Source organism: Mirounga leonina, unplaced genomic scaffold, assembly GCF_011800145.1.
Source record: "Mirounga leonina isolate KUSES-001 unplaced genomic scaffold, KU_Mleo_1.0 Mir_82, whole genome shotgun sequence".
In the NCBI taxonomy this organism is placed as follows: domain Eukaryota; kingdom Metazoa; phylum Chordata; class Mammalia; order Carnivora; family Phocidae; genus Mirounga; species Mirounga leonina.
In genome coordinates, this window is record NW_023270825.1 from 57,254,052 (window position 1) to 57,269,952 (window position 15,901).

At 40.2% G+C, this 15,901-nt stretch overlaps 1 non-coding gene across 1 annotated transcript; it reads right to left on the reverse strand.

Moving 5' to 3' along the window:
* Nucleotides 1-1,990: 1,990 nt before the first annotated feature.
* LOC118002755 lies at nt 1,991-2,116 on the reverse strand. Its single transcript, XR_004677143.1, has one exon. It is a non-coding gene; the product is annotated as a small nucleolar RNA SNORA5 (small nucleolar RNA).
* Between the last annotated feature and the right edge of the window lie 13,785 nt (nt 2,117-15,901).

Genomic DNA, 15,901 nt, shown 5'->3' on the forward strand with positions numbered 1-15,901 from the left:
TGCTCCATAACTCAGACTTGACTTCTGGGATTTAAGAGTAGGGTTTCTAGTTGAGCCACAGGGCTCAAGGACCTTCAGCTTTTATTACAGAGTCCAGTTGAGGGCCCTCCCGAGCAGTAGTCCTGGTCCTGACCTTCCACAGTTGCCAATACTGGGAATGGACTTAAACAACAAATCCTGCAGTTCTTTCTCAATCCGAGTTTGCTCTCTTTCCTGCACTGGGCTGTGTGTCCTCTGTGAGGTTAAAGCCCGTGTCTGTTTTCACTCAACAATATTTCCACAGAGTCATGATACAGAATAAATAAACGCACGAATGAGTTGACAGCATGAAAATGACAAAAAAACCCAGTAAACATATAAAGATATATTAATATCACATTGTTAAACACTAATTATCAATTATTAATTAAGTTGCATATAGTGTTGGATTTAATAGAAACAAGGTTATGAAACCAGATGACTTGAGTTCAGATGTTAGCCCTGACTTAATAGCTGATGGTGACTTATTAACTCTTTAAAACTTTGATATCTTAACTTTCAAATGAAATGATACATGTAAATGCATGGCATTTGGGAGGCAATAATTTCTCAATAAATGTTAGCTTTAATTTCTGTACTATATCAAACATAGAAAAGAAATACTTTGTTTTTTATTTTTTTTATTTTTATTTTTTTAAAGATTTTATTTATTTCTTTGAGAGAGAGAATGAGATAGAGCATGAGAAGGGGGAGGGTCAGAGGGAGAAGCAGACTCCCCGCCGAGCAGGGAGCCCGATGCGGGACTCGATCCAGGGACTCCAGGATCATGACCTGAGCCGAAGGCAGTCGCTCAACCAACTGAGCCACCCAGGCGCCCAAGAAATACTTTGTTTTTTAAAGAAGAAAAGATAAAATACTTAGTGGCAAACCAGTGACAAAATTGACATAATCTTTCTGGAGAAAAAGTTGACCAATAAAAAACAAAAGCATTAAAATGTGCTTATTCTTTGATCAAGTATTTTCATGTTTAGGATATGCTATAACAAAATAAATAGGCATGTCTAAAATATGCATGTAGGGGTGCCTGGGTGGCTCAGTCGTTAGGCATCTGCCTTCGGCTCAGGTCATGGTCCTAGGGTCCTGGGATCAAGCGCCACATCGGGCTCCCTGCTCGGCGGGAAGCCTGCTTCTCCCTCTCCCACTCCCCCTGCTTGTGTTCCCTCTCTCGCTATGTCTCTGTCAAATAAAAAAATAAAATAAAATAAAATATGCATGTAAAGAATATCTAATAACTCTTATTTCTAATTATAAAAAAGACAAATATTCAGGAACAGTTAGATTTTCTAGGTAGGTTTTTAAGATCAGCAAATAGAAATATATATATTTTTAAAGATTTTATTTATTTGAGAGAGAGAGCAAGAGAGAGAGCACAAGCCATGGGGCAGAGGGAGAGGGAGAAGCAGACTCTCCGCCGAGCAGGGAGCCTAATGTGGGGCTCGATCCCAGGACCCCGGGATCATGACTTGAGCCGACGGCAGATGCTTAACTGACTGAGGCCCCCAGGGACCCCAGAAATATGTATTTTTGAATGGGAAAGTACCCATAAAAGGCCAAGTGGAAAAGCAGATGACAAACCATTAGAAACAATATGGTACATCACAACTCAGATGAACTAATGGCCCTTGTAAACTGAATACATCTAAAATCACACTTGTGATTCTCTCAATGTTTTCCTTTCCTGGTGTTCCTATTTCTGTAAATTACACTACTTAGCTAAAATCCTTACATTCCCATATTATATAGTTATTTATTATCTATTTCCATTGCCAGTATATTAGTTCCATGGGAGCAGACATCTTAGCTGTTATGTTCATAGTAATATTGCCAATACCAAGAACAATGACTACCACATAGTAGGCAATTAAGTAGAAAAGGATGACAAAAATGTTATCAGGGATTAACTAGAAGGCAGAATACTGGTATTATTTTATTTTGTTTGTTTGTCTGTATGCCTTTTCTGCAGCTGAACTTATCCCCAGGTCCCAGGGCCCAGGGACCATGAGCTGCAGGCCTTGCTGTGGCCGTTTGGCCAGTTCCTGCCATGATGGGGACGGGGGCTCGGTTTGACTCGACTGTGGTAACGGTGTTGTTTAGAGCTCTTTTGTATTTTGCAATTTTTCTCTCTAGTTAGAAGAAATTAAAATTGGTATAAAGAGCCTAATTTGTAAGCTACTGAATTTTAGGAAACCATGTACACTGTTGTTGTTAATGGTCAGGAAGAAAAGCAAAGAATGAAACTGGATAGTTTGCTGTAATGGAAGGTCTGTATTATTAACATATGAGAAGAAGATCAATCAAATTAATCATAAATTTAACAGCAAAGAGAATCATTAAGGTCAACTATAATCCCACAGAACTAACTCCCGAGATGGCAATGGCAGTATACTGTTCTCAGAGAAATCTTGCTTCATAAAAACTGGACCAGTACTCCTTTTTTTTTTTAGAGATAGAGAATGTGCACGGGCTGTGGGGGGTGGTGGGGGAGGATGGGGTAGGGGTGGGAGGGGCAGAGGGAGAGGGAGAGAATCTTAAGCAGGTTCTGTGCCCAGCTGAGAGCCTGACGTGTGGCTCGATCCCACGATCCTGAGATCATGACCTGAGCCGGAATCAGGAGTTGCAAGTTCAACGGACTGAGCCACCCAGGAGCCCCTGGACCAGTACTCTTTTTTTTTTTTTTTAAAGATTTTATTTATTTATTTGAGAGAGAGAATGAGAGACAGAGAGCATGAGAGGGGGGAGGGTCAGAGGGAGAAGCAGACTCCCTGCCGAGCAGGGAGCCCACTGGACCAGTACTCTTAAAACAAAATCACAGGTATTCAGTTAGGAAATTTTAGTTCCAACTTCCTTTATTCAAGTTACATATATTTTTTTACCTTAAAGTACATTCAGTTTTTGTTTTTCTGATTTGAGAAAAATAGTTGATGTTCTTTTTTTTTTTTAAGATTATTTATTTATTTGACAGAGAGAGAGAGAGAGAGACAGCGAGAGAGGGAACACAAGCAGGGGGAGTGGGAGAGGGAGAAGCAGGCTTCCCACCAAGCAGGGAGCCTGATGCGGGGCTCGATCCCAGGACCCTGGGACCATGACCTGAGCCGAAGGCAGACGCCTAACGACTGAGCCACCCAGGAGCCCCAGTAGTTGATGTTCTTTATGAGGTTAAAATTTCTATTGTGGTGAATGAGGCCAAGGTTGTAGACCTTACATACACCCCACAAAGTATATGATATGTTTGTAAATTCTTTACCCAAAAATGGTCTTTGCAGATCTTTTCTGTGTTTACATTGTTTTTATACTGTATTAGAAGTTCCTAGGGGGCTAACAAAGTACGATTTTGTTATTAACCTTGGTCAAGTACCATGCATATCTCTAGGCTTCAAAATGTTATGTTTTTTTAAAAGAAAAAAATATCTGAACACATGGAGAATGGGATAGAAAGAATAATTTGCAAGGAAGAGTGCAAAACAATTTTCCTTTCATAATACATTATTACTGCATTGTATACCCTGGGGTACTAAATATGAAACAGCCTGGATGATACATGTTTGTTAAATCCAACAGATAATGGCATATCTCTTGCTGTACTAAACAAGAAATACAATTCATTTGGATAGTGTCACTGAAGTAATATTACCTCCAGCATTATGATGTTTCTCTGAGCATATGCAGTTATTTCATAGGAATCAAACTACCGTACGTGGTTGTTATAAGATAGTTTCTATCATGTGCCTAGTCGTTCTTAAGATTCAAGTTAAAAGCTGTCAACATGGCTGAAAACATGCATATTTAGTTATTAGGTAGCATTTGGAAATACAGACCATAGGTATTACTGATAATGCTTTGGGGGTAATTTAGGTGCAATTATGAAATTTTTATTGCTATTTGTTGTTTTTCAGAAGAGCACATTTTGTCAGATGTTTATAAAACAATTCTAATAGGGCCAAACAGGATTTCCTGTTTTATTCCATGATATGTCATTGTGGTATTATGTGCTTCCAAAGGAACTAAGAATTATCATAATAATGATGAGGATAATAACATGTTCTTAGAGCAAAACTCATGTAGCAGACTTGGTATTTGCTCAATTTTTCCTCCCTCCCTTCTTCCCGTCCTTCCTTCTTCCCTTCCTCCCTTCTTTCCTTCCTTCTTTCCTTCCTTCTTTTCTTTCAGTAGAAATTTATGGAATGCCCACTAGGTCTCAAGTCCTGTGCTGGCTTCTGGGAATAGAGTGAGGGAATTAAACAGATATGATCTTTGTTCTTGTGGAACTTATAAACCAGAAGAAGAAACAATTATTCATTGATTCAACATATATTTATTGGGCAGCTAATATGCCAGACATACTACAGCAGTGAAAGCTACAGACAAGGGAAATGAGGTGGAAAGCACTTGGTAGGTTCCAGGAATGGTAAGTAGGCTGGCACAATCAATAGATTGGATTGGGCCAAAGAGGAAACAGAAAGGAGGCTGTAGCAGGCATATAGGTGAGCGATGATGGTGGCTGGAAATGGGGCAGTGGTAGAGCAGACGGAGAGAAGAGGACAAATGCAAAATTCACTTAGGTGGTCGAATTGACAGGATGTTCAGGGAGTACCTCAAAATATTAAGGTCTTTAACTGTGCTGATCCCCCAAAGTCTAGTCCAAATCTGATTATCCGTAAACCTATCTCTGATAATTTGCAGTTAAGAAAGACCATTGTTTATCGCATATGTGGTCAGCTTTATGTCCACTGTAACAAGTCTATACTAGATTTTGCTTTGTAACATTTTCCTTATGCACTAGCTGGCTTGTTTTTGAAACTCTGTTACATATAATTTATAAGTTATTCTAATTATAATAAACATGGGTCAGTAAACTATTAAGGATTTGTTAATGATGGGAATTTTTTTTTAATAGGAAGTCAGTTCCACTACCTCCTGGCACCACTTTTATTTTTTTAAATTTAATTAATTAATTAATTAATTTGACAGAGACACAGCGAGAGAGGGAACACAAGCAGGGGGAGTGGGAGAGGGAGAAGCAGGCTTCCTGCTGAGCAGGGAGCCAGATGCGGGGCTCGATCCCAGGACCCTGACTGAGCCACCCAGGCGCCCCCTGGCACCACTTTTAAATAGATCATTTGTCAGGACACAAATCATATAAAAGGAATAGAACTCGGGCTTTCTGAGTAAATTGTTCTATTTCCTCTACAGCTTTTTTTTTTTTAGATTTTATTTATTTATTTGACAGAGAGAGACACAGCGAGAGAGGGAACACAGGCAGAGTGAGTGGGAGAGGGAGAAGCAGGCTTCCTGCTGAGCAGGGAGCCTGATGTGGGGCTTGATCCCAGGACCCTAGCATCATGACCTGAGCCGAAGGCGGACGCTTAACGACTGAGCCACTCAGGCGCCCCATCCTCTACAGCTTTTAACCTGTAAGTCTTTTATTTGGAACTCAGATAAACCATCAGAGATCCCTAATATAGTACAGAGTCCTAGCACTAAGTAGACTTAAGGAAAAGAGGCTTTCTTAACTTCATCTTGCCTTTTGATTTGTTTGTAGACCTTTATCATTATTCCTCTGTCCTTGAAATCCTTTTTGGACCTTATTCTATACTTTATGGAAAATAACAAAAGAATTATCCCCCAGAATTATGAGAATAATCTCATCAGCTTTCAGCAAGACAGTTTTAAAGTGGGTAATACTGAATTCTCTATCTCAGCAACGACATTTCATCTTCCGTGGAATCTTCATGTGTGTGATTTGCAGAGGTTGTCATTAAATAGTATGACAGAAAAAGGGACATGGCTGGAGATGAGGCCAAAGAGGGATGGATCTTGACAGATTGGAACTAACTTCAAAAGAGGAGAAAATTGATTTGGGGTTGTATCAAGTGTACTTGGAAATAGAGGGTGTAGTCTTTATTATCCCGTGAGTATATTAGTCTTCATATATCACTAAGTCCTTTGGGAAAAATGGCTCCTACTGCAGACATGCTTTTCACATCAGATTTGTCTAACATGTTATTTGCTACAGACTTTTATTCTTCTAGGTCAAGGTGGCATATGAATCCATTTTAGGTCTGTTTTAAGGCCTTATCTCAGTCAAAAAAAAATTGGTATTAAGGTCACAAAGTCTGTAGAGCAAGCCTTGGAGAAAGGTGTGTATTGTTCCAGCTTGATTGTTACCAGAATGTAGACGCAGGACTTCCTACCGTGAGATTAATGAAAATACCACCCGCCATTGCTCACATTACTGGGCGATTTATTCTCTCCATAAGGGATGGGAGTAAAATTCAAAGAACAGCAAAGAATGCTTAAAAGGATTCATTGGAAATGATGAAATAGTGGGACTTTTAAATAGAATCATAAAGGTTAGATGTGTAAGAAATCTCAGATGCCATTTAGTCCTGTCTTTTCATTTTACTGAGAATCACAGATGGGGACAAACTCTCCTTTTGCTCAGAATCATAACCCAGAATCACCTGTCTCAGGGCTTTTACTGGTTAGTTCAGAGCAGGGCTAAAACTCAGGGAGGGTCATGACTCCCTTTCTCCTGTTCTTTGTGTCACATTGATCTATCTTGAATCTTGAGCCATTACTTACTAAAACTAACTGTAAGGTGCATGTTTATCTGACCTATTTCTTACCACTTCTCCCTGCACCATCTCTGCTTGCTGGTGAATCTAATCAGCTCATGGAGCCACGGATGTACCAGCTTATGTTGCCTCTTACCTTTGTCATATTATTACTCATTCCTGGAGAACCCTGTGCCCTTTCCCTGCCTGTCAGTGTGCAGTCTACTCTATTTGACATTCTACTCGGCTCAGGCAAATCCCACTTCTGCCATGGAGATTTCCCTGACTACTCAGCCATGACAGATTTATGATTTCGGAATTTCTTAAGTCCTTATAGTTTATAACAGTGGCTCCCAAGTCCAGCTAGCTACTTTTCAAAATCAACTGGGGAGTTTTTTTTTTAAGATACTAAATTTTATTTTAAATGTAGATTCTTGAGCCCTACTTTCAAGATTCTATTTTGAGATAGGTCTGGAGTGGAGCCCTGAAATCTACATTAATCACCACCCCCTCCACACACAAAAAATTCCCCAAATGATTTTGACGAGCAGATGGACTTGGGAACCAATGATCTAAAATATGTAAGAATTTAAAGTTTGAACACTTTTTTTTCATGTGAGTTTGTTTTCTATTCCAACTTATAACGTGACCTGTAATGAATGTGGTTAAGGATGGTGGGAAAGGGAGGAAGGTGGTAAGACTTGTTTGCAAAAAGGAGTAGGGTCTGCTTGCAAAACAAGTCTTGAGAAGCACATTTCTTGAAACGCTAGCTATTCTGGTGAAAGTTAAAATGAAGGGAGACTCCTAAAAAAGATACTTGTTCCACAAAGCTGTTAGTTATAGAAACATCATTTGATACTGCAAAAGAAAAAAATACTTTAAAATCTAGCACAGCTGATAGAGTATAAGTGAGTATGTATTCAGTTTGGGTCTTAGCAAAAACTTTTGGGGACTATATCCTTTTCTTTTTTGTCATTCAATTGAAGTATAATTAACATATAGTGTTATAGTAGTTTCAGGTATACAATGTAATGATTCAATAATTCTATGCATTTCTCAGTGCTCATCATGATACTTGTACTCTTTTTTTTTTTTTTTTTTTTTTTAAGATTTATTTATTTGAGAGGGAGACAGAGCACGAGCAGGGGGCAGGGAGAGGGAGAAGCAGGGTCCCCACTGAGCAGGGAGCCTGACGTGGAGCTCAATCCCCGGACCCTGGGATCATGACCTGAGCTGAAGGCAGACGCTTAATCGACTGAGCCACGCAGGCGCCCCATGATATGTGTACTCTTAATCCCTTTTACCTATTTTACCTATTCTCCCTCCACCTGCCCTTCGGCAATCACTAGTTTGTTCTCTGTCTTTGAGTCTATTTTTTTGTTTGTCTCTTTTTTTCTTTGCTCATTTGTTTTGTTTGTTTCTTTTTTTTTAAAGATTTTATTTATTTGAGAGATGGAGCACGAGCAGGTAGAGGGCAGATGGAGAAGGAGAAGTAGACTCTCTGCTGAGCAGGGAGCCCAACTTGGGGCTCTGTCCCAGGACCCTGGGATCATGACCTGAGTCGAAGGCAGATGCTTAACTGACTGAGCCACCCAGGCGCCCCTCATTTATTTTGTTTCTTAAATTCCACATATGAGTGAAATCAGAGTGTCTTTCTCTGACTTTTTGCACTAAGCATTATATCTTCTAGGTCTATTCATGTTGTTGCAAATGGCAAGATCGCATTCTTTTTTTATGGCTGAATAATATTCCATTATATCTTTACCCATTCATCTACTGATGGATGTTTGGGCTGCTTCCATAATTTGGCTATTGTAAATAATGCTGTAATAAACACAGGGGTGCATATCTTTTTGAATTAGTGTTTTCATATTCTTTGGGTAAATACCCTGTAGTGGAATTACTGGATCATATGGTAATTCTATCTTTAAATTTTTGAGGAGCCTCCATACTGTTTTCCATAGTGGCTGCATCAATTTGCATTTCCACCAACAGTACACAAGGATTACTTTTTCTCCACATTCTCAGCAACACTTGTTGTTTCTTGAGTTTTTGATTTTAGCCATTCTGACAGGTGGGAGATGATATCGCATTGTGGTTTTGATTTGCATTTCTCTAATGATTAGTGATAGCATCTTTTCATGTGTCTGTTGGCTATCTGTATGATTTTAGAAAAATGTCTATTTAGATCCTCTGCCCATTTTTAATCAAATTATTATTTTTGATTTTGAGTTGTATAAATTTTTTATATATTCTGGATGTTAACCCCTTATCAGATATATCACTTGCAAATATCTTCTCCCAAGGCAGTAGGCTGCCTTGTCTTTTTGTTGATTTAGACCATACTAGTAAGGATACAGTAACTACTTGCTGAATGAATACATTTGATAACACTTATGAAAGTGAGACTGGGTTAAAAGATTTAAGGAATGACAATAAAAAACTTAAAAAGGAAGAAATGGTTTTAAATGAAGTACAATAAGGATTAAATTCGGATGGGTGCCTGGGTGGCTCAGTTGATTAAGTGTCTGACTCTTGATTTTGGCTCAGGTCATATCTCAGGCTTGTGAGATTGAGCCCCACGTTGCCGGGCTCCCTACTCAGCAGGGAGTCTGCTTGAGATTCTCTCTCCCTCTCCTTCTGCCCCTGCCCCCAAGATAAAAAAAAAAAGGATTAAATTTGGAAATAGAGAACCTAGTCCATATAGATCAAGGACCCAAGCTCAAAGGCCTTCAGCATTAGCAGAGCATCTAAAAAGAGTGAAGTGCAGATAAGACTTTAGTCAGTTGCAAGGATTCTGGTGGCCTGGGAAGTGTATGCTAGCCTAGAGGCATTCAAATCCATAACAAAAAAATCACAAACACCCTGCAAAAAACCCACTTCTAAATGTAGAGCAGAATTCTGCTCCTGCTGTCAGTTTGCAAGTGCTGATACCATAAAAAATCTATGGAAATGCAGTTGTAGTCCTTCTAATTACTTTTATAAACATAAAACTGTGTGGTATAAGTCACAGAAAGTGCACTGACCATGGAAGGAGTTTGGCCCTTTTGGGTTCTGGAAGAGTCTTTTGCACTGAACAGCCTGTGGCTTTGGACCAACTAATCAGCTGTTGTGGGCCTCAAGTCATTCACCCCTTGGTTGTAGATAAAAATGTCACTCCCTGGGGTACAGACAGATGTTTTTAACTCTCTAGAGTAAAGGTGCCCTATAAAGTTGAAAATAACTGATAGGATACTGTAGAGCATTTAGACTTCTTAGAAAAAAATCTCTTTATATATGTATTTTGTTCCTCCTTTTTTCTGCCTGAAGTAGACATAGCTTCAACCAAATCTCTCATTTTAATCCATGTCCTATCCATAAGAAATGCATAATGAATGTATTGATGAATTACCATGCAAGCTGAGAAGCTGCATGCTGGCTTGCTTGAGGATTCAATTAAAATTGAGCAATATTATTTTGAATAATCAAATGCTGTTTTGAATAAGTAATTCAAGTAAACAAGGCAATTAGTAAAAAAGTGATGGTGATGAAGTTGAGTGGGAGCAATTCTTATATATATATATATGAAATATAATTTTTATACATATATTAAATATAATTTCAGAATTGAAAAAATAATAGCTTGTTGGAATGGAAAAGTTTATATTGGAAATAATAATTTCCCCAAACAGCTAGGAAGTCTTTTAAATTTGCAGCCATTCTATAATCCTCCTTGATAAAACAGGTTTAATGAAGTTCATAATGCTGTATTCAGTACCAATGTAAAAGATTGTCCCTGTCCTATGGCCAGGTCTAGAGCTAATATAAAAGTCTGGACTGTATCTGTACCACATTAAACAACTGTATGTATAATCCAAGAAAGCATTCATGTGATAGGTAAGTAATTCAGACATCCATTCTCTTCTTCTCTCTCTGCCTCTGTCTCTGTTTCTGTCTCTCTCTTTTTCTCCTTCTTGGAATTGGCTCAGGTAATTGTGGAAGCTGACAGGTCCAAAATCTGCAGGGTAGACTGGCAGGCCGGGGACTCAGGGAAGAGATGATACTGCAGTTCAAATCTGAAGGCTGTCTTTTGGCAGAATTCCCTCTTCTTTGGGGAGGTCGGTCTTTTTAATTTTATTTTATTATCATTCTTTTAAATTTGAGTATAGTTGACAAACAATGTTACATTAGTTTCAGGTGTACAATATTGTCATTCAGTAATTCTATATGTTATGCTAGGCTCACCCCAGTGTAGTTACGATCTGTCACCATTGAATGGTATTACAATATTGTTGACTATATTCTCTATGCTCTTTTATTCAGTGACTTTTCATTCCATAACTGGGAGCCTGTATCTCCCACTCCCCTTCACCCATTCCCCACCCCCCCACCTCTCTGGCAACCACAAGTTCTCTGTATTCATAGGTCTGATTCTTCTTTTTGTGGTTATTCGTTTTGTTTTTTATTTTTTAAAAATATTTTATTTATTTATTTGACAGAGAGAGACGCAGTGAGAGAGGGAGCACAAGCAGAGGGAGCGGGAGAGGGAGAAGCAGGCTTCCCACTGAGCAGTGAGCCTGATGTGGGGCTGGATCCCAGGACCCTGGGATCATGACCTGAGCCGAAGGCAGACGCTTAACAACTGAGCCACCCAGGCGCCCCTGTTTTGTTTTTTAGATTCTACCTAAGTGAAATCGTATGGTATTTGTCTTTCTCTGTCTGACTTCTCTCACTTATTTCATAATACCCTTCAGGTCCATCCAGGTCAATCTTTTTTTTTTTTTAAGGCCTTCAACTGATTGGATGAGGCCCAGCCACATTATTGAGGATAATGTGCTTTACTTCTAGTCGGCTGATGTAAATATTAATCTCATTAAAAACACCTTCACAGAATCATCTAGAATAACATTTGATGAAATAGCTGTGTACTAAGCCCCAGCCAAGTTGACACATAAAATTAACCATCATGATCTGCTATGTATTTGTGTAGCCCTCCTTCAAATCCTTATTGAAATGAGGTAGGTTATAAAATGTACCTGAGGTTAAACATGGTTTTTCTTTTTAGTTATTTCTAAAAGCCGTACCTGGCACAACCGTTAGTTTCCTTACGTCCCACCCTGTCTTCTTTGGGATGGCTCTTATTTCATCACCCCGGCATTGAAAAGCTGTATGTAGTCAGGAGCTGCAACCATCCATCCCTGCGGTGGCAAACAGGTGTTTCTATTTATGCCTTCCACTGGATATGCCTCTCTCTGGAGATTTGAAAAACCTGGATATCAATTACTATTTTTTTTAAAGATTATTTATTTATTTATTTATTTATTTATTTATTTATTTATTTATTTATTTATTTGACAGCGAGAGAGGGAACACAAGCAGAGGGAGTTGCAGGCTTCCCAAGAACCAGGGAGCCCGATGCAGGGCTCTATCCCAGGACCCTGGGATCATGACCTGAGCCGAAGGCAGACACTTAACGACTAAGCCACCCAGGCACCCTCAGTTATATAACTATTAAGTAAACACTTAAACTTCTGTTTTCTAGTTGTCTTACTTAAGACCCTTGGTTGCAATTATCAGGAACACATTGCTAATTCTTTAAGCAAGAAGAAAGTTTATAAGGAGGATTCAAGCAAAATTAGGGTGGCTTGTGTTATTCAAAACTAAAGAGAAATAAATAATTGGTAAAAAACCTGGAAGTGAACCACATACTGTGATCATGAAGGTTCTTACTATCTCATAGCAACTAGACCAGGAAGTTCTTCTTTATGTCTAATCTAAATTCTTGCTGCTGAAATTTAAGTAGTTCTTTTTCTGTGTGACTAATAGTAGAAGAGAAACTTTTCATCTAAGGGTAGGAAGCATCTCTGGGTCAGGTGTTTATCACCAGGCTAAGAGGCTGTGGCCAGGAGAGCAGGATCTACAGTAAAAATATAGCTTTTGGGGGCCATGTGTGTGTGTGTGTGTGTGTGTGTGAGGAGGTGGAGGAGTGTGTGAGGAGAAGGCGGAGGAGAAGGGAAGGGACAAAGAGACATTCAGGTGGGATATTTCTCAGAGAACAGATGCTTGGATTGGGCAGACACAATAAACCTTGCTATGATGGCTTTCCCTCTTATAATTGGTAGTTTTATATAACTGATAAGCCACTTAGAATAATAATAAAGAAAAAGGTCCTAATATTAGGGTGTGGAAGTGTTCTTGAAAGATCTACTAGTCAATCTCCTCACCCTACTTTCCTAAGAAATGTTTTTATTAAATATTGTACTGACTGTGAGAATAAAGAGTAGCAATATATAATGTAAAACATAAAGCTCCCCCATTGCCAATATCAGCCCCCCCACCCTCACCCCAGTGCCATTCACTAGAGGTGAAATGTTGCTCTGTTTGGTAGGTGGCCTACAGATATTTCCTTTAAATGTATAACTATCTTTATTCATAAAACATCCATAGCATATACATCTGTACCAATCAGGATCTTTTTAGCTGCAAGGGAGGGAAAACTTAACTCAAGCTAGCTAAATTTATGAGGATATTTCTTACCTTAATTCCTTAATTGCAGGAAGTCTGGGGGTAGGGTGTCTCCAGGCACAATATGATCAGGGCAGGTCAGATTCGTGTGATTATTTTTTTTTTAGTTCTGCCTCCTACATATGTTGGCCGGTCTTCAGATAGCTTTCTTCATAGTGACTGGATGGCTCTCAGAGCATCTAGGTCACATGCCTCCTTGTTCATAGCGGGTCAGAGAGGGAGAAAACTTACTTCAGTCATGGAATCATTTGGATCAGCTTAAATCTTGTGCTCATCTCTGGGTCGATAGCATTATGGAGCACTGCCACATGCTGATTGGTTTAAGGCTGGATTCCTGACCCATCACTGATGAGGGGGATTGGGTTACCATGATCAGATTGGACTAATCAGAATCCACCCCTGAAGGTGGAATAGGGTCAATTTCTGCTGAGTCACATGATCCATGTGGGGAAAACATGAATACACGTTGAGATGGAGGCAGGAGAGGATAGCTGTGGTGTAGGCAACCAGCAATGTCATTTAAATGCTTGTCTGTGAGCATATAACATGTATGTTATTCTTTCCCCCCACCAGAAGACCATATTGTACATTTGATTTGTTTTTTTCAAGTAGTGAATTATTTTGAAATTTTTATTTTTTTTTTTTATTTTTAAAGATTTTTATTTATTTGACAGAGAGACAGCGAGAGAGGAAACACAAGCAGGGGGAGTAGGAGAGGGAGAAGCAGGCTTCCCGTGGAGCAGGGAGCCCGATGTGGGGCTCGATCCCAGGACCCTGGGATCATGACCTGAGCCGAAGGCAGGCGCTTAACGACTGAGCCACCCAGGCACCCCTTACTTTGAAATTTTTGAGCTAAGAACTGAAGATTAGAACTTGCAGATTTATAAGGAATGGGGTCATTAGGATGTTTATGAAAAGCAGAAATAGATAATTTCATAGAACCTGACTAGGAACAGTGGCCAAGAAAGGATGATATTTTAGGATATTAGTGATTGATATTACCTCAGGGTAGTGGGGGCAACGTAGCGGGTCAGAGAGGGAGAAAACTTACTTCAGTCATGGAATCATTTGGATCAGCTTAAATCTTGTGCTCATCTCTGGGTCGATAGCATTATGGAGCACTGAGGGGGGGGGGGGAGTGCTGCTCTTGTGAGGGTGCATTTGAAGTCTCCTCATTGCCTCTTACTGCTGCCAGGCTGCTGTCAACTAGTCATTCTCTTATCATCCCTGCTCGGCCACCTGCCTGGGTCCTGAAATGGCAATATATCAGGTGGTAGGTGATAGTTTGATTTTAGCCATATCTTTTTTTTTTTTTTAAGATTTTTTAATTTATTTTTATTTGAGAGAGAGAGAGAATGAGAGAGAGAGAGCATGAGAGGGGGGAGGGTCAGAGGGAGAAGCAGACTCCCTGCTGAGCAGGGAGCCCGATGCGGGACTCGATCCTGGGACTCCAGGATCATGACCTGAGCCGAAGGCAGTCGCTTAACCGACTGAGCCACCCAGGCGCCCTTGATTTTAGCCATATCTTGATGATAGCAAGGTTACTGATACTACTGAAGAAAGTCCATCTAATTTTTCCAGATATTGCTGGCCATTAGAAACTTGAATTTCTATAGTTTATATTAGTGAAATATAATTCATTCCAGATCCTTGACTATATTGTCTGGCTCAGTCATTAGCAAACGGGCACACACACGTGCCAAGGCTGATCGTACTCCAAGATGCAGGTGGTTCCCAGTGTACCCAGGGTGACACTCGCTTTCTCTTCCGCATCATTCTTCAGCAGTTAGAGTGGAATACGGGGATCCTCGCTGAAGTCGTCTCTGATGGCTCTGACTTGGAGATGGGTAGATGACAGGGTCATGGAAAGCCAGGGACAGTGTGGTAGGTGGCGTGCAGCTCATAGGGGCAGTGACTTTTCTGTGAGGGAGGAGGAGTAATGGTCTGAAGAGGCGTTGTGAGTGGGGAGTCTCCTATACCATTCTCAGCACTGAGGGATAATGGAACGACGAGCAGTCTTTCCCTGCTGAGTTGCTGGAGAAGTGGAGTCTTTCATGGGGAGACAGGAGAAGAAGGCAGGGTTCAGAGGGGCTGTTGGTACGTGACTGCTCACAGAGAAGCAAGCCTCAGCCGGGTCTCAGCACACAGGCTGCCGAGGGTGAGGGAACAGGGTTCTCAAGGCGGTCACCAGGAGTCGGGGCTCTTACTCATGCTCCCTGGGCATCAGGTGGAGGTGAAAATACCAAACTGGCAAGTCTGTTGTGAGGATCAACTACAGTTGCCCGCCCGGACATATCCTTTGTTTTGAAATTGTTGTTTTCCAACCCTGCATCATAATGTGAACGTTGATTCCCTAAGTGAAGCTGATCTCATCTATGGAAAAAAGATTCTTGGCTTCTGCCTTTTTCCCTTTATTGCCACTCTCTATCATACCTCTGCCTAAAGAAAAGAGGTCAGTGATTTGGCCACCCCATTGTTGAACTGTTGCCAACTCTTTTTTTCCCCCAGGTTCATAATTTCTTGTACAAATTGAGTATCACGTGATGGGTTGACATTAGCTTCTCCAGGCATGGGAACTTAACAGATGAGGTACAGGTTAAAATCTGTTTATTTTGCTTTACAGCTGGTGTTTCTTTTTAGATCTCACTTGAAGTATAAGACCATCAAAGCAATGCCTCCTTGTGTGGCCAGTACACAATTAGTTCTGCGTGTGCGAGTATAAGTGTTGAAATATTTTTTGATACCGGTGAAATGGAATTGAGCATCAGTTTCTGGACCTGCCATGATTTCAATCTTGAAAAAGG